Source organism: Passer montanus, unplaced genomic scaffold (genome assembly GCF_014805655.1).
Source record: "Passer montanus isolate IOZ18808 unplaced genomic scaffold, ASM1480565v1 scaffold92, whole genome shotgun sequence".
NCBI lineage: Eukaryota > Metazoa > Chordata > Aves > Passeriformes > Passeridae > Passer > Passer montanus.
In genome coordinates, this window is record NW_024374590.1 from 310898 (window position 1) to 329808 (window position 18911).

The 18911-nt window shown below is 36.7% G+C and overlaps 1 protein-coding gene across 1 annotated transcript in view; it reads right to left on the reverse strand.

Annotated features, from left to right (window-relative positions):
* Window positions 1–18911, reverse strand: part of LOC120495824 (glypican-6) — a gene marked incomplete at both ends in the record, with an annotated part of 659110 nt that overhangs the window by 287026 nt on the left and 353173 nt on the right. The window lies entirely within an intron of this gene.

Below are 18911 nucleotides of genomic sequence, written 5' to 3' on the forward strand. Positions count from 1 at the left end.
CTCTTTTGCATATGAGATTCAAGTTTTCCTGCCCTACAGTAATTACTTAAGACACTTTCTGACAAGCCTCAGCATATTGATAGCATGCTCAAGTGGTCTCTTCTATACCTCACAGGTGAGGTCAGGATCTCACTTTCTCATCCAAAACTCCACTACTTTTAAGAGTTAATATTTGCTAGTAGATTCCAGAAGAAGGAAGCTTGTGTCTGTCTGGAGGCATTATTATCTACATTTTGGGATGGGGATCTGCCTTAGATGTTTTATTTTGGATCAGGCATACTCTTTCAATACACATACCCACACCTTCCTTCACATGGCAGGATGGTCTTGCCTGACTGTGCAACTGGAGTCTTTTGAAATAAGACCAAACCAGAAGATGTTAGTTATGTGAGCATAACTAACCTGCTCCAGCTGGTAACTGGATCTCAGCCAAGAAAAAGCCTTTTACTTTTTTTTAGTTATGTGACTGAATTTGTGTATTTCAATTTGTGTATTTGTATACATTTTTGCTAAAAGATGTGAAGTTCCCACAGTATGCAAGAAAGAAAGAAACAAAGACGTTGCAGTAGCAAAAATCATCATTTAGCTTCAGGAACTGTGAAAAACATGTGCAGTTAGGATTTTACAACAGTGTGATACCCTATGAGAAATCAACAGCAATTGTGATGCAACATCTGGTCCTTCCAAAGACATACATCAACAAACAAAAGCTACTAAGAACTAAAATGTAGACAGAATAGCAATGACAAGAAGGAAAAAAGATATGTATTAGCTCCTAAATTCTACATTTATTTGTTTGTTTGTTGGTTTGTTTTTCGGTTTGGTTGGGTTTTTTTTTCTTCTATAGCACAAAGTAAAAACTTAGCATAAGAAATGTTTTATCCTTTGCAAATTTTCTCTTTTTAATTTTTTTTTCAGCTTGGTGATCGTGGTACCTATTTATCATTAGTAGGTTTCTCTGATGTACTATCATGAGAACACAAAAAGCCCAGATCTCTGACTGGGTGGCTAAAACCAGAAGCACTAAGACAGCCCATATAAGCAATGGTGCCTTAAAATTTAAGGAAATGGTGATGAGTAGTGATTTTGTCTCAGAAATAAGCTGTATCTATGGAAAGGCCTTTTATGATGAGATTCCATATATTATTTCAATTACCATTGGGTCAAAATCTTTGGAAAAGGTAGTGACTTGCTACCATACACAATAAAATGTGAGTGAAATCACAATAACCAGAAAAGGATGTTTCTGTACACTTCCAGAGCATATATTGACCATAAAAGGTGACAACTCATCCCTTTAATGCATGTAGGTATGGAAATCCCATTATATGCAGCACTTCATATTACTGCCCTTCAGTACTATATGGCTATTTTTATTGCTGCATGTGGCAAGCAAGTACCCCTGTCTCATTTTACACAACACCAGAGAAAAAGATTATCAGGCACTCATGTAGCCTCAGATGTAGGTGTCCAGTGCTGAAATCCTAGCTCTTTCTTTGATTTTCTCTGCAGCTTAGCACACAACCTCCCCCAAGCAGACAAGTATTGTCTGTCTGCATTCTGCATCGGCAGCTGCCAAGGTGCTGCAGTACATTGACTTTTCCTAAAGATCCAACTCAGGAGGCTATTTGTTGGCCCAGCAGAGTGAGATGTCTGCTTGCAAAAGATCTATACATAACTTTATGCTTATTTCCTCATCAGCGTAATGGGGCTAACCAGACTCTGTGTGCCTGAGAGAGGATTTGAAAGCTTTAACAACATAGACAACCAGTCTATGAAGTACTTATGCATTACAGAGACAGAAATCATAAAACATACTTCAGGAAGTTAAAAGTTAAGCACTATACAAACATTTACAGCAACCAAGCTTTAATACTTTTAATATAGCTTGAGGAAGGAACAGCAAACAAATCAGGGCCTTGGAGTAAAATGTAGCACCACTGCTTATGTGTTTCTTCTGTTGTAAAATCTAACAGAATTGGATTAAACATTATCACTTGCTCTTTAATCTTGGTTTTACAAGGTGTTGGTTCCTTGACCTGATTTTAAAGGATTTAAAACTCAAACCTGTTATCCTTAATAGCAATTCTAAACTTCAAAGCTTTGAAGGAGGAAGAAAAAATAAGATCTGCTGCATAGTGGTTGAGATTAGAATTCTCAGTGAGTATTCATTCCTGTCATGTTCAGAAAGACCTATATGGCTACACGCTGGGAAACATGACATGCTGTTTGTGTAATTGAAAACTGAGAATTGAACAAGTAACTAGGAACTTTGGCTGTCCTGCTTGAAATTAGATGTGTACAACAATAATAGCACACAGATCTCAGGTTCAGATTAGAAAACAGAAAGAATGACATAGAATACTTAGCCCAGTATTTTTCTGAAATGCTTAAAATTACCATGGGGAAATAACAACCCTGCCCTGACAGTAATCTTCTTTTCCATATTTGTCCTACTCAGTAAGCAGAAGCTAAAAGTGGTTATTTAGGACTTTTGTTCTTATTAAAAGTGGTAAATTGTACTCCAAGGTGGCGGGGAATTGTTAGCATTAGCAACAAAAAAAATACAATGACATAGGTTTGTTTCAAGAGCCCTTTTATTTATCAAAAAGCAGGAGCTTTTGCAAGAGCCACAGGGCTTGGAAAGCACGAAAAATCACTTTGCTTACAAGCTAGCTGTCTTTATCCAGTCACCATTGCCACCAGAAAACTTATTTTTCAGTTTTTAATTTGGACTGTGTTAGAGATGCTTCTCTGCAACTTCTAGTGCCATATTTACTGAGTGAATCTCTTTTAAAATAAGTAATTTTCCCCAAGTTAGCCACACTGTCCTGTAAGGATTTCCCAAACCCTCTGAAAAGCATCACATTGCAAGCAGCTCTGGTAGGCATAAAATGAGCTTCCCTATTTCCACTACAAAGTTTGAGCTGGTAGCTAATCCCAGGCACATTCCCTGTTATGTACAACTCCAACACTAACTCTTGGCATAACATCAATCCCCCCTTCTGACTTAGGAGTATACATACTGGATAAGGACCTATCCCAGGTTTTCAGTAAAATATTCTTAAAAGAACTTGTGAAGTGTTAAGAGGTGAGCTAGGGAGTGTAGCTCCAGAGCTTTCAGAAAAAACCCCTGAAGGGGGTTGTTATTTTTATCACTCCTTAGCAACACTTGCACGGCTTTCAGTGAGGCATCAGGTTTGTCATAGAAAAGAGAAGTGCTTCTCTGGGACCTGCTGGCCAGCAATTGATGTGAAAAACTGAAAAGAAAACCAGGCTAGCAGCAGCAAAGAGCAATGAGCTCCCTCTCTGGACATGGTGGTGGTTGGAAGAGGGCAGCAAGAGCTGGCTTTTCACATGGATATTGCCTAGGAAAACCAGTCACATTTCCATTTCAGTATCTGACTTCGGCTGCTTGTTCAAGTTCTCCAGTTACAATGCATTGACATCAAGCCTTACCCTGAAGGCTTTGTGTGAAGGATAAGAAAAAGAGAGGAGGGAAAGAGGCAGACAGAGGGAGAGAAGACTGGAGAGAACTGGAAGTGCAGTGTGGCTTATAAGAAGAAACCAACAAAAAGAAACAAGAGGTACTGGAAATTTAAAATCTAGAAACAAAGACCTGCAAAATATGAAAATGTCTTTCAAAATATGCATTACACCTCTGACTATCTGGATTTTTTTAGTAACATAAAATTTCTTAGCTCTTTTAATCATAGTAAATCTACAGTGTGGTACAGGGAGAGGTAATGTGATTTGGCACAGATTTTTAGAAGTGAGACTAGGAAAAGATTGTGTCCTTCTGTAAGGGAAATAAAGGGGTTGCTAGTCTCTTGGATATTACTTCTTTATTTCATTTCTCAAAGAACATAGGTCTGCTGCTGAGATATTACTTTTTCTATAACGTAACCTCTGAACAATCTTCTACACTTTGCAAGTTGTTATTTTACAGAAACATAATCAACATCCCTAAATAAAGATATGTGATGGAAAACACCAACAAAAACCTCCAAAACATAATAGCACAACAACAAAAAATTAACAAAAAACCCAAAAAAACCAAAACCAAAAAACAAACGAAACCCAAAACCAAAACAAGCCCCAAATCCTCATAATTAGTCTGAAAGTTTTGTGTTAGGGTTGGCTCCATATCCAGAACACTTGCATTAAACATTTTCATATATTATTAAAAAGAAATCTAACACTTCACAGAAAATAAAATGCTATGCACTGCACATTTCACCAGTATTAGAATATTTTCCTCACAATTTCTGAAACCTTACAGGCATGAAAGACTCTGAACTTCTACTTTTGTCAAAGCTCTGAAAGTTAAGGCCTATTGTTTTAACAACTAATTTCAGCATATTTTGTGTAAACACATTTCCCAAATGTCTTCAGTTTTTTAATAATTTCATCTTTTATAATTTAATTTTTGAGCTTTTTCAGCAGTCAACAAAATATGATTTGCATTATGACTCTTCCCTCAAATTCTTGAAAGCTAACCTCTTCCTTTAAAGAAATCAATTTATATGTAAATTGTCACACATCTTTCTATAGTGCTAAATATTTCTCCATGCAAACCTTTTCAGCACAGATGCTCAATATACCTGAACCCACTAAGAGTGCATTGGTTTTGATAATTCCAGTTTTCTTCCCTTTCACCAAGACTTCTTGAGTGAGGGAAACCAGCAAAATTACCAAGGCAAAAAAAACCCACTCAAAAAAACACTCAATTTTTTTTCTTTAATCTAATACTGCTGAAATATATGTACAGGAAGACGTGAAATGGATGCTAAACCCCCAAAGTGGCTATTGATACTAGAATCCTATGAAATAGGAAGCACAAAAGGATTCCCAGTTGCACATCATAACCCACACCAAATGCTGGATGACAATCAAACTTGATAGCAAACCATCTAACAAAGTAACCCTGAAATGAGCTCCCATGGCAGTGCATTCAGAGATGCTCTTGCCTTTACTGTGAAGAAAAGTGCTGATTTCTTTGATTGCAACTGTTCAGACTCTACTTTCTAAGGATTTGAGAATTTACAGGGATAGAATGAGGTAGAATTATATGTTTTCTTAAAAATATAATCTTTAAAAACAGTGTAACGTACAAAAGTACAAAATAATGAAGTACATTACAAGAAATGTATAGAATCATAGAATAATTAAATCATAGATTCATAGAATGGTCTGGATTGGAAGGAACCTTAAAGATCATCTAGTTCCAACCCCTCCCCTGTGCTCAGGGACACCTTCACTAGGCCAGGTTGCTCAGACCTCTATCCAGCCTTGATGCTTGATATAGACAAGAACTGATATGAGCTGCAAGAGTAACAACCATTTCTATTACATTACTGTTACGTGACATAGCATTTTAAGTACATTAATCTAATGGGTTCAGTCTTGGATGTCAATATGTTTGTCTGCCCTAGAGTATTCAATATTCAAACAATTTAAATATTCCTTCTTGACATGTGGTTGGCAATATTATAACACATCTACAGCATCAAAAGTTAAAGGCATAGAGCAGTATTTCTTCTTTTCAAGGTTCAAACCAACTGTTCTAAAAGAACATGATAACAGAAAGTGCTTGGCAGTGACCTTTTTCAGTCTGCCTCTTCATTTCATATTCATTTTCTTAAAATACATTTAAGGGGGTAAGAAGAGCAATGAAATGAACTTTGAAGAGGTAACCTACTTAAAAACAAAAGGAATTTATTTTACCTAGAAGCATTTCTTTGTACTGTCTTTCTTACAAGTGTCTCTTCACTGTCAGTGTGCAAAAAAGTTTTAGCACCAAAGCTAGTTTGATCTGCCTTCAAAAGTAACAGTGAATGACCTCTACATTCCAATACCTAAGCAATCAGCAGAATGGCTTTAAGTGAACAGAGATTTTCATATTCTTATCAGTCAAGTGGGCAATAGAGGAAAAAATTCATTTTAGTAACATGTTTCCATGTCTTAATAAGTATACACTGTAAAGTCATGACTGATATACTCGGGAAGAGGATCCACATTAAAGAATACCTATTGAATGCTTATCATGGCAAGGCATTTTTGAAAAATAAGAAAGGGTGCTAATTACTAATTTTTGGTTACAGTGTGGTCAGGCTCCTCTCAACACAAATTATGTTTATGTCTAGCATTTTATTTCCAACTAATGTCAGCTATTCAGGCTAAAATGTAATTACTTTAAAATGTACCTATCAACTATGAGCAGCTATCCTTTCTCATAAACAACCCAAAAAAACCAAACCCTTAAAGAAAATTCAAAATGCAGGCAAATTGCTGTAATAATGGGCATTTCTGTTCTTCAGCTCTATGAAATACACTGAATAGAAACTTTTTAAGGGCTGGGTTTGTGAAGGCTTGTGGAGAGATCCAAAATCCAGCTACTCACAGTGGGAGAAGTGACACCTCTGCTAAATCATATGCAAAACACATATCCCAATTACCTTACTCAGCAGCAGGTTAATCAATGGCAAGCCCAATGGGCAGCATTCATCTGTCTTTTGAGACATCTGAGCCAAGGCCAGAAGATTGAATACAAGAAATTTGGAGTTGAACTGGGATTTCTGACACCATTAAGCATTACATGAGAACTCCATAGTTAGGAAAATGCTTCCCACAGTAATGATGTTGAAGAATGAAAGGAGGCTGAAATGTCAGTCCTTTCTTATAACTCAGCCTTCCTATACATAGGTTCCCTCTCTGATTTCTCTGTAGAACCAGAGAAGAAACACCAATCCACTGGTATTGAAACACCAATATCCTCAGGACCTGAGCAACACAGAGCTGTATCCATGCATGCCAAAGTAAGTGCAGAAGGCAGGTTCTTCTAGGAAAGTTCTACAGCTATCAACACTTACAGCAGAAGCACTGTGATGTGAGGCAGAAATCACTGTGGCCTTTTTGGGGGAGCCACATTTTATAGGCTGCATTAAGGATGTTCTACAATTAACCATTTTCTGCAAGTTTTGGTGATTTGGAGGAGTACCTGTGTTTTGTGGTTCTGATTTGGTCTTTTTCAGAGGCGTGGAAGTGCAAAAGTTGAAGGTCAGAAAGTAAAGTGTGCATGATGGAAGCTCTATTTCTCCAAGAACAGGGCAGCAAAACCATGTAAAACCTCAGAATCACAATTTAAAATGCACATACTTAAATGCTCTCAAATATTTTAGCTGGATTTTGGTTTTAAAAAAACCCAAACCACCTTGCAAAATGTTGCATCTGGGGGCTCTGACTATTCACATCTTTTATAAGTGGGCAAATGATGCTATAATGCACTTCCACCAGTGAATTGGTATCTTCAAGAAAAAATCACTTTGTTTTGCTCTCCTTATTTTATATTACACCAACAATTAAAAAAAGAACTCATGTAAAAAAGGACTAGTTTAAAAGAGTACTGTGAATATTCAAAAGACATAAACTGTTCTTCATAAATATAAAGATTTTTATAAACATTTTGGAGCTCAGGCCTCTGAGATCCTCTTAACCTGGGTACAGTCACTGGAAATGTCAGCAGAAGAGTATAGTTTTGTATTTCAAAAGTCAGATTCCAAACTCCAGCATCTTTTCCTTGTTGTCTTTTGGAATGGCTCTAGACATATTTTGCTTGCTTCTCTGTATTCCTGAAATATCACCTTAATCATGAAAGTTCAGACAATTTTTTAGTATAAAATTAAGATCCAGTGACTTTTACATTTAAAGATCTAATCCATAGAATTTCATACCTCTATTACCAGGTCTGTCTAAATGCTGGAATTCTTACCATGTGTATGTGAAGATTGAAATGAGTACTTTGGTTTACATGAAAAAAAAAATTCCAGATTAGTAATTTTCATATGATCTGTTGTTATTTACAAGTATGAGAGCACTTTTCAATACTTCCTAGCAATGTAAAAGAGCAGGAAGCTGATTTTTTGAACTGAAAATATTTTACCTGGACTTAGTCCAAATGGCTCAGAGGCATATCAGAGCCAGAGAAGACACACATTTCAGAAGTTAACCAGGACGAAAGCAACACTATGTTTCTGCACAATAAGTAGTTTTGAAGTGCCATTCATGAACAACAAATACATGTAAGATTCCCTGCTGCATAAACTCTTTCACCAGTTAACAGCTGATTGGTAGCTGCAAACTAATTCCTAGCTATGATTCAGAGTCAAAAAAATGCAAATACTTTACAGGCTTTAAACCCCCTACCAAGAAATAGTTCTGTACTTTTGTTCTTTATGCTACACATAAATACTATATATGCAGAAAGTAGTATATTTACAGTATATGGCTCTATACCTTTAGAGAGGGATGGAAAATAATTATTTAATCTTAAAGTCCATATGGGTGCAATATGGAAGAGCAGCAACTGGACATATATAGATCTGGAAATAAAAAAGCAGTTAACAGTAAATGCAGCCAAGGAACAAGGCTCTGTAACAATCTTCTATCAGAACTGGGAGCAGTAAAGGGAAGGGATCATCCTGCTAGCAGCTGATTCCTGGGGGATGGAGACTGTTTCAGGTCACAGGTTTCAAGCACCTTATAATGTGGTCATGAGAAAAAAAAAGATTAATTCCCTAGTAAATAAAATAGATCAGACTATTTCAATTGGAACGGACCTACAATGATCATCTAGTCCAAATGCAGTGTTTGCTAACCTGCAAGAAGCCTCTTTCTTTTAACTCAGTGGGAAATTTCTCTCACAGAATGGAAAGCATTTGAGGAACTAACCAAAACTTGAACTTTGCTCTGAATGTCAGTATAGGCTCAGCATGATTAAAGAAAAAAAAAACACAATAAAATAAATTTTAGTCCTGTCTTCTAGATGAAATAAAGATTTTGTTTTTCCTTACCTAGGGACTGTTCACATACTACTCCTCACTACCTGACTTTAGAATTAATTTCCTGTTCTTTTCCATTATTAATCATTTAGAGCACTCACTTAATTTAGTTCTGAACTAAATGACACTTTGTTTTCATCTTAGTATTACACTTTGCATCTAATATGTGATAGTTACCCCAAGACAACAGCCCAACTTTTGACAGTGAAGACCTAAATGATATTTACAATCCCTTCTAGAGAGAAACTAATTAACAGACTAGCCCTACAACTGCCCTCTTCCACCAAAACACAGTGTACATGCATGAAAATGTGCTCAATATGTCTCAATAATCACCTGTTTTTACAGAACAGGAAAGAGTTTTCTCACAAAGGTAATGCACTCAATATTCAGTTTTAGTCCTATTTTTTATTTTCCTCTAGTTTTGCAGAAATTCTTGAAGTCTAGTTTCCTATGATGAAAAGTGAAAAATATTGAAAACATGTAATTTTGTCAAAACTCTCATCTTAAGTCAACAATGAAAATGACAGGCTGTTTTCCCAAAACTTAAATAGCAAAAGAGCTAGATCTGAACAGTTGCATTGAAATTGGTTATTTGCAATATGAAGACCAAAAAGCTTCCTGCCTTCCTATAAGCTTTCAAGGGATGGAATCCCTTGGAGTGGACACTATTCAAAAACTACAAAACTAAAAGACTGATATTTTGGATAGAAAGTAGCTGCCTCTCTTGAAAAATTAAGCATTCACACAAAATTTTGCTTTCTGCCTTGACATCCATTTTTGTTTCATTCTTCTCTACATCCTGATCAAAACATTTATGTACAGGACCCTTGCGTCAATGACACACAGATTATGAAAGAAAAATAACTGGAGGGATCTTGACTTTTCAGTGAGAATGTAGCATTTTTAATTTCTTCCTCAATCATTGTCCAAGAAATCTTAAAACCAAGTAATTACTGATTTTCCAGGCAATTTTAATTTTAATACTATATTTTCACCATGTCAGCTACTAGGCCAAACAGTAAAAGAACCCTGAAAATGATGTAATTTTCTGATATTTGAAGTCCTGCTTTAACTGTCCCTTTCAAGTCAAAGGTCACCACCAAAAGATGGCTCTGAAAGGAGATTCTGAAAGCTTTCTCTCAGTTATTTCAAACTGAAATCTGAGAAGTGGAAAACAAAAGACTTTGTGGGTAGCCTCAATGTGAAAAATTTACTGCGTATGCAGGCCAGAAAATCAATGTAGGCCACAATTTACTGCTGTTAACTTTCACTCATTTAACTGTTTTGTGTTCAGATTGAACATTCATTAGGGATGGTTCACTGAATATAAAGATTCCTGTAAACCAATGGAAAACAACCTACTCTTTCAGCAATTTATATTCTTACTAGTATGTAGAAGCCTATTCATTTACAGGTCAGATATTAACAATGTTGTAATAATACATTTAATTTTTCCTTGAAGTTTCACCTTAGCCTCATCCTGAAGGGCAGATAAATATTTACTGCTTTTTCAGGACCATGCTTCATATTTGTTCTTTACTCTGTAAACCACAATGATGTCATAACCAACAATTTACAAACACTTATTTATCATCTGAATGCTACAAAGCCTCCAGCTTTTACCAGCATATATTGTCTTAAAAAAAATGAGTAATTCAGACACTAAGATAATCAGATTTTCAGTGAGGGTCTCTACTCACCTCAGCATTTCTGTATTCCTAGGGTGAGCACAAGTGAAATGCTTCCACTGATCTACCACACCAAGCCACGTGCTTCTGTGAACATAGGCAGCTGCTCCCCTTTCACTCCTCTCTCCCACTCTTCTTTAAAGAGAAGCTTTTAACACCACAAATTGCCCAGGGAGAAAGCACTGTGGTTTTGCCTCATTCAGTGTTCTTACATGATCCTCTGCAGATACCCACTGTACCTCCTCTCTCTGAGTTAGCACCACTCCTGTGCATAACCTCACATCAACCAGTGTGCCAGCCTGGCTCTCTCACCAAGCCCAGTGCTTTTCTTTAGTAAGTCAAGTCAGGAAAAAAAACTTAGACCCATAATTTTCTTGTGTAGAATAACAATTTACTGTGTTGGGGATATTCAGCCACAGGCATACAAAATCTACGGATATAGGTTCTTCCTGTTTATATTTTTACTTTTCTGGTTTGGTGTTTCTGTTAAAAATGCCTCAGCTCAGCAAGGCTTTTAGTGTGTCTATCTGTGAAGCTGGTCAGTGCAGGTCCTGCAGATTTCACAATTGATTAAAACAAATTACAGTCTCGGATATATATTGTCTCCAACTAGCTTAATAATAATATAGGTAGAAAACAAGGGGAGACAACAACAAAACCCCCATGCACAGCCACGGAGCTTGTCTTCTTCCACAACTGTAGCTGTTTCTGTGAAGGCTGAAGTTTAGGTTAGAAACTTCAATTTGTAATGTGGGAAAAAGAAGGATTTTAATCCTCCTTTCTGTGAAAATAGAACCCCAACTCCAGAGTTGTGGCCTGACTTCTATAATCCTTTGGGTTTATATACTTCTACTTTTCTGAAAAGAAAATAATATTTCCCTTCAGCGGAAAAAAAAATCCTGAAAAAAATTCCTTACCTTGAAATGTAAGAAAGTGTGGTCATAGAATTTGAAGAAAATACAGAGGTTTTAGAAAAAGAAAAAATTCAAATTTTATGGTCTTTCACTAATATTAATCTAAAAAAAGCTAAATAAGAGAAAAAATGCAGTGCATACATAAAATGAAGGGAGCCTTCAGTGAGGGAGTCCTTATTGTGACTGGTGTCTAATTGTGACTTTGTGTTGCTGAAGCACCTTTGCTGTGACCATTTATTTAGAAAGTAATTAAAAATACACTTACAGGATTAGGTGAGTTGGCTGTCTGTCTGGAACTCATTCCCAATATGTTGGGTTAATATGCCAAATTGACACGGATGCCCATCCAGTATGTTACAGTAAAACACAGCTTTCTTGATGGGAGATGCAGCTGGTATGTGACAGATTTCATTCTCCTCCAGTGCAAAGGCAAACAGCTTATTTTAAATTCCTTTCAGCTGAAATCTTCTAACTGTTAGAAATGGCTAGGATCAGCCTCCTAAATCTCCAGTTATAACTCAAAATAACTAGTTTGACTTAGCACCAAATGGGATCGAAGCACTCAAGTCATGGAGATGGAATTTATCTCATCTACCTATAGATCACTGTAGACATCTACAACAAATTTGGTTTTCCAGGCCTCCTTTTTTTTGTGTTAGTGAGAAGTAGGAACTTTTATAGAGCTATTAAAGTACTTTGTGCCAGATCTCTACCTAAGAAAGGAAGAGAATGACACTCTAGAAGTACCTATTCTTTTTCTATAAAGGAACCTTGAATGACTACTTCAGATACTGCCAATGCATTAGAAGTGTCTAGGTGGATGAGAGATCTCTTTCCATGGATTTTTGTTGAAAGAGAAAAGAGAGCTTTTGAAATTTCCTCCTACACTTTCCTGAGTGAATGAGTATTTACAGTACCTTTCACAGTAAAGTCAAGCAGGTTAATTTGAACAACTGATTTCGGAAACTGTTCTCACTTCACCAGCGGTTCACTACTAGCACTCTCCAGCTGACATTGGGCACTGGAAATTTCTGTTACTGACTCTCTGGAACTGATTTCTCATCTTCTACCTTTCCCCTTTGTGCACTTGTCTTCAGTCTTAGCATGCACCTCACTGCTATATCAGAGAACACAAAAAAAAAAATCTCAGTATAACTCAGAAACATCTATAATTGTATGGATACACACCTCCTAAGCCATTTTTATTTGGAAGAAAATGTCTAGAACCACATAAAGATAGTAGTGTCCATTCTTCTGTATCATGACATTCTCTTTCATTACTACAGCATCACTTCCATCTGTTAAATTAGACCTTTAATAAAGAGTAAAACTAATTATAAAATAAATATAAAATGGAGAAATAATAATCTCATAAATGTTTTTGAGTAATTTCCCTTTAAATTTCTGGTTCTGGCTCTGCATTTATGACTAGACTTGTACTAAATATGTAGAGACAGAATGTAGTTTAAAATGACATGCAAGCAGACAGTTCCTTCCACCAATATAATACTACATTGGCAACTTGGGATTCAAAGGGAATCTTGGGTAATGACCATTTAGCGTTGCTTTTTGTTTAGAAATTCATTTCTTGATTTCCTGATTCAATGAGGGAAAACAGACAAAACGTGATAAATCTCTATGTTGGTTTTATTTGGCTTATTTATTTTTTTTTATGTAGCCTTCAAGTTGATTTATAACATTACATTCAAATAACTTGGTGGTGGCAGTCTTTGTTGCAAAACAAATGGATCAAATTAACTATCATGTGTACTACAGCTCTGGACAACAAAGTGCCAAACAGTACATGGGTGGGTTCACCACTTTCAAAATGTTTTGTATATACCTTAATGCTTACTTCAGCCACTGATTGATTAGACTACAGTTATCATGTAAGAGGATTGACTCCATTACAAGGAAAAAGAAGGGAAAAAACACAGCCATCAAGTACTTGGACCTCTATTAAAACTATCTGAGAAACACTCACTATAAATGAGAGCCTGAAATGAGGGACAAAGGTGAATTTTTTCAATGCTAGTAATTAATTCTTGCTTTGCATAGGGTAATTGAGGGCAATCACGGAATATTGCATGTCATTTCATTATTGGACCATCAGATGGACTTCTACTTGCACACCCTGGTAAATGTGTTAAATACTTTGGCTGCTGTACCCATGTTGAAGATAAAAGCATCCTTAACCTTCCTGTCAGTCCCATCTTCCCTTTAAATGTTGTCATTTCCATTTCACCTTTTGTTTTTGTTAGACTTACAAAGAAATAAAGAAACAAAATGCAAAATCTCATACTTTTCTTTGCTTTAATAGGAAAAAAGTGTTAGAATGACTAAAATAAAATCATTCTGGAACAACACTAAGTATGAACTTATATTGTAATGAAATTCCCTGGCTGGGATGTTCATGCTGTTGTGGTCACTGCTGTCATAACCCTTAGCTTCCTTTTCCTCTGTCTGTGCAAATCCCTTACGCAGCTGCCTAGCACTCAAAAGTAGGCTGTGACAAAAAAGAAAAGCAGCTGCTTATGGTCGCCCGGGGGGCAGAAGCCCAGCGGGGAACCGGTTGTCCAGGATAGCTCACTGAGGGTCAGGATCGCCCAGCGGGGGGGGCTCAGGCACCCCAGGCAAGCTATAGTGATATGCAGCTCAGCTCTTTAGTGATTTCAGCTCTTTCAGCATGCCTGGGGCCGTCACCCTGGGTATCGTCGCGGCGGCAGACGCAGAGAGAGAGAGAGCAGCGCTGTGTGGGTTCCGCAGGGTTTATTGGGGTCTCCGCGAAGGTTCCATCGACAGCTCTTCTCTGCCGAACCGGGCAGAGTGTGGGTTTTTATACCTTACAGGGGGATTGAAAACTGTCCAATAGTAAGGGTCAGGGGAAAAGTGACCTATGGATATACAGGGAGATAACAGTGTCCGAAAGGCGGAAGAGAGGGGCTTCTAAAACCTTAGTCATGCTGACTTTGGTATTTCCTAGCTCTCAGGCTTCTGACCGCCAAGGCCTTGCAGGCCTTGTGCCTGCTACAGCTGCTAGATAGAACTAGAAAAATATCAGTTCTGTCTTGAAAATCAGTAACCAGCCTGCTCATTTCATTAATTCTATGAACCCTCCTACAACATAAAGTGTAATTCCATTGACAGTTTAAGTCACTTGCTCTGAAAAGTTTGATGTACACATTTTCAAACAGACCTTTCTGTTAGTGATCCACTCAGCTGTGATACTTTTGAGGCCATCATATGTTAGTTGACTGAATATATACATACATTTCTCTAGTGTAATTTGTGAGGCAGAGAGATATGCCTGCCTCGGAATTTTGAAACAAATCTTATGTTCAGTGTGATTGAGAGTACCTTCAGTTAAGTCCTGCAAATTATTTCAGTTGCTATAATTATAATATGGGTGTTCAAAAACATCATTATACAGTGGCATCAGATCCACCAGTTGCACCCACCTTTCAGGAGTTTAAATTAAGAACTTCTGTAGAGCTCTTCTACGATATGGAGTTTCTTCAGTCTGCTGAAATATAAGATCTGAATCTCTAGAAGTGCATCTCTTTTTCTCCTCATTGACTTTGTCAGGTTCTAGGGGAAAGGTTTTCTGATTTCTATGTTCTAGAAAGATGCCTAGATTACTTAGAATTATCTTTGGGTCCAGTGCATCAATGAAGATAATAAGGATTCCTATGAGTCAAGTCCTTCTAAATATAATATAAATCTAGTGCTATGAAAAGTTTCTATACTGCTTACAATATCATGCAGTGCTGTTCTCTTTGTGATCACGCCAGACAAAAAATAGTGGTGTGATCAGAGAATCAGATTTGATATCACAGATAATGAACAACAAAATGTGGATAAAGTAGGACCTTCTTTGCCACTGTAACACAAAATTTTTGTTACAATATTTTCAAATAAAGTGAGCAATATTTGAGTCCATGCTCCCTTTGTGCCACACAGACACACGGTGCAGCCTTGGTCACTTGAGATCATAGAGCCACAAAATATCCTGAATTGGAAAAAAACCACTAGGATCATCAAAGGCCAGCTCCTGGCCCCCTGCACAAGACAACCCCAAGAGTCATACCATGTGACTTGTCCAAACAATGCTTGAACTTTGTCAGGCTTGATGCAAGGACTGCTTCCCACTGTTCCAGTGCAAAAACATTTCTCAATACCTAACCTAAATCTTCCCTGACACAGCTTCATGGAATTCCCTTGGGTCCTCTACCACTGGTCACAGGGGGAAGAGATTAGTTCCTGTCCCTCTGCTTCCCCTTGTGAGGATATTGAAGATCACGATATGGTTTTTCTTCAGTCTGTACTATCTCCAGGTTGAACAACCCAAGTGACCTCAGACATTCCTCATAAGGCTTCCTTTGGACTCTTTACCATCTTCATAGGTCCTCCTTTGGATGCTCTCTAATAACTTTACATATTTTTTATATTGTGGTGTCCAAAATGGCACAGAAGAATCGAGGTGAGGGCTCATGATCCCAGAGTAGAGCAGGACACATAGAGATCTGCATGTTTGTGAAAGCAGCAGGTAAATTCACACTTAGGAAAGAAGTTAAGAAACTGTTGTACCAGTGAAAGGCATGATCACAATACTCTGTTACCACCTGAGCCACTAACTCCTGATCTGGGACCTTCCCTTACCCCAGTAACATATTTTAAACTTAGCCTTTGTAGTGGGCAGCAGTCCTTCTCACTGAGGACAGTCCTCATCAGCCAACTGGCTGATGCCTTCAGTTGGGTCAAGAATAGCTAAAAAAAAATTTCATCAAAACTAGTCACAGGGAAAGCCCACCATGAGATGGATATTTTTGCATATATTGCACCTTGGCTGAAAATGTATCATTTTTCTTGCTGAAAATGTCAGTTTTACAGATCACATGAAATATATCCCTATTCCCAATGGGTTTTGATGGCTTGATTGCAGATCATGCCATCCAAAATTGCAGATTGCATTCTGATTTCATTTTGTATATACAGGTGCATATTTACCTGCTGTTCATGTGACACAGTGTATTTTATTACATGGAATACAGTTTGATGCATATTAGTAAAACAGCAGGATGGAGGTACTAATATATTCGGCTTAATATCTAATGACAAAAAAAAATTAAAAAATCAAAGAAACAAACAATCAGTCAGAGCACTCCAAACCAACCTTTTCCTGTATTCTTTTCATGTCCCACAGGGCAGTTTACAGAATCCAAAAAATGCACAAATCAGAACAAATAATGAGCTAATTGTTTTAATATTAGCACAATTATTTCATTTTCAGTTAAAACAACTTCCATTTTTTTCATATAATGCTACAGGTGTTTTTGTTATTATCTAGATTAATGTAAATAATTTTATTATTCAAATTAAAACAACAACAAAAAAAAGAATTAAAACATTTTAGCAAATTTCCCAAAAGGGAATTATTTTGCAAAATGATTAACATATGTTGCATATCATACACTACATATCTTGATGATTTCCGTAATAAGAAAGGGAAGTGAATTAGTTTCATTTTCAACACTAATCTCTTCTATTTGCTTAAAAAAAAAATTCACAGTTTTGAAGATGTCAGGGAAGATTAACCCATCCCATTTATCACAATTACCAGAGAGGAACATTTCTTTGCTCTAAGTGACTCACAATTTTTTTTTCATGTACTGAAGGCTGTTCTCTTCAGGCCTCACTAAACCTTTCACACTGTTTTTCTCGTACTTCCAAATAGAAGGTGTTATCTAAAATGATATCCTGTGTTCTCTACAACAATTTTTAGAATCCTTCATTCCCATCAGATGAATTTTCATGTGCTTCAACAATACACTCTCATATAATACTAATTTATATTTTTATCACATAGTAATACCATGGATTTCAAAAGAAACTGCACTTTTTTTAAAAGCAGAAAACTGAATTAAACACTAAATTTTTTTCTAGGAAAGAAAAGATTGCTGAAATTGATATTTCTAAAACATGACCATAACATGCATTTATTTGTTAAATGGCATTATGTTCTTCCTTAGTTATGCTGACCAAAAAAGGTTTTTTGTTTGAAAGTATAAAAAAAAGAAAACCATCCCTTAATCTCTCAGACTTTGAGACTGTGAGGTCTTATAAAACTATAGCACCCCTAGTACACTAACTGCCTAGGATAGAGTCTCATTAATACACTGTGGAAACATTGTTTTAATTTATTTTTAAACTTAAAAGACAGGGGAGCAGTGGTAAGACTATTTGATTCAAATGTGTTTTATATCACTGGGACTTTTCTGATGTGGTGGGGAGGTGTGTGTCTACAAGAAGAATGCAAATAACTTTCAAAGCATCATCATCCCTGGTATGCCTCTCTTTTGTAAATTATACACGAAATCGATACCGAAAGTAAGGCTGTCAAAATTGCCTAGTACTAGCATACAAGTGACTCTAAATTAATCACAGATTTTCGATCATCCCATCACTTGAGCAGAATCAGTAGGGAATAACCAAATACTTCGGCTTGTCATCGGTTCTGAGAAATGAAAAACTGGAAAACACACCTATCAAATGGACCTTGAATATAAATCCTTTCTGAGGACCTGCACATTATTCTCAGCCTGACAAGCCCACCTTGGCTGAAGGATTTATAGAGTGTCTGCTTGCAGCAGAGGCAACGGAGCGTAATTACCTGGATTGAGTATTGCTCTAAAATAGCACAACGGAGGATAACATTTATGAATCACAATTAGTATGAACCCTTCCACACAGGTGGATCATGGAGCTGCTGTTCATCAGTGCCACAAAATAAAGGAACAAAATGATCCACAGAGTATTGCAGGCTCTCTCCCCAGTCTGAGAGAAACAAGAATAAATCAGCAGAATTTTAGTTGAAATCTAGACTCAAAACTACATCATTAATTGAATATCAGCATTAACCACATGCTATTGTCAATTTTAAAAAAATTGTTTAGGAGAAAAGGAACAGTACCTATTACCAGACACTTATTTCCCTCATGTCAACATAACTTCTCAGAGAAACACATGGATAGTGATATGTGTATGCATATATATCTGCACATAAATATGTATATATGTACTAAATGTGTATATATACAAACATATGTATATATGTACATATTTGTGTGCAGATACATATGCATACACATTGCATACAGATTGCAATTTCTTAATTACTAAATAGCCATTTAGTAATTAACCATTTACCAATTAAGAAATTGCAATTCAGTCATTATAAATGAAATTAAGAAATCCTCCTTGTAGTGTTCTTTGAGATCACATGGGAAAGACTTATCAGATATCTTTTTCTAGTTTCCTTGCATAGGAAGCAGTGATAAAAATAGCTTGGGAAGAAATAAATATGTGCCCTTCAGCAATGGCCAGAGGAAACACGGTACTGGCAGCAACTCAATCTGTCATTTGCCAGAGGCGTGGTGTCTCTCTCACATAATAAATAATAAGTAATG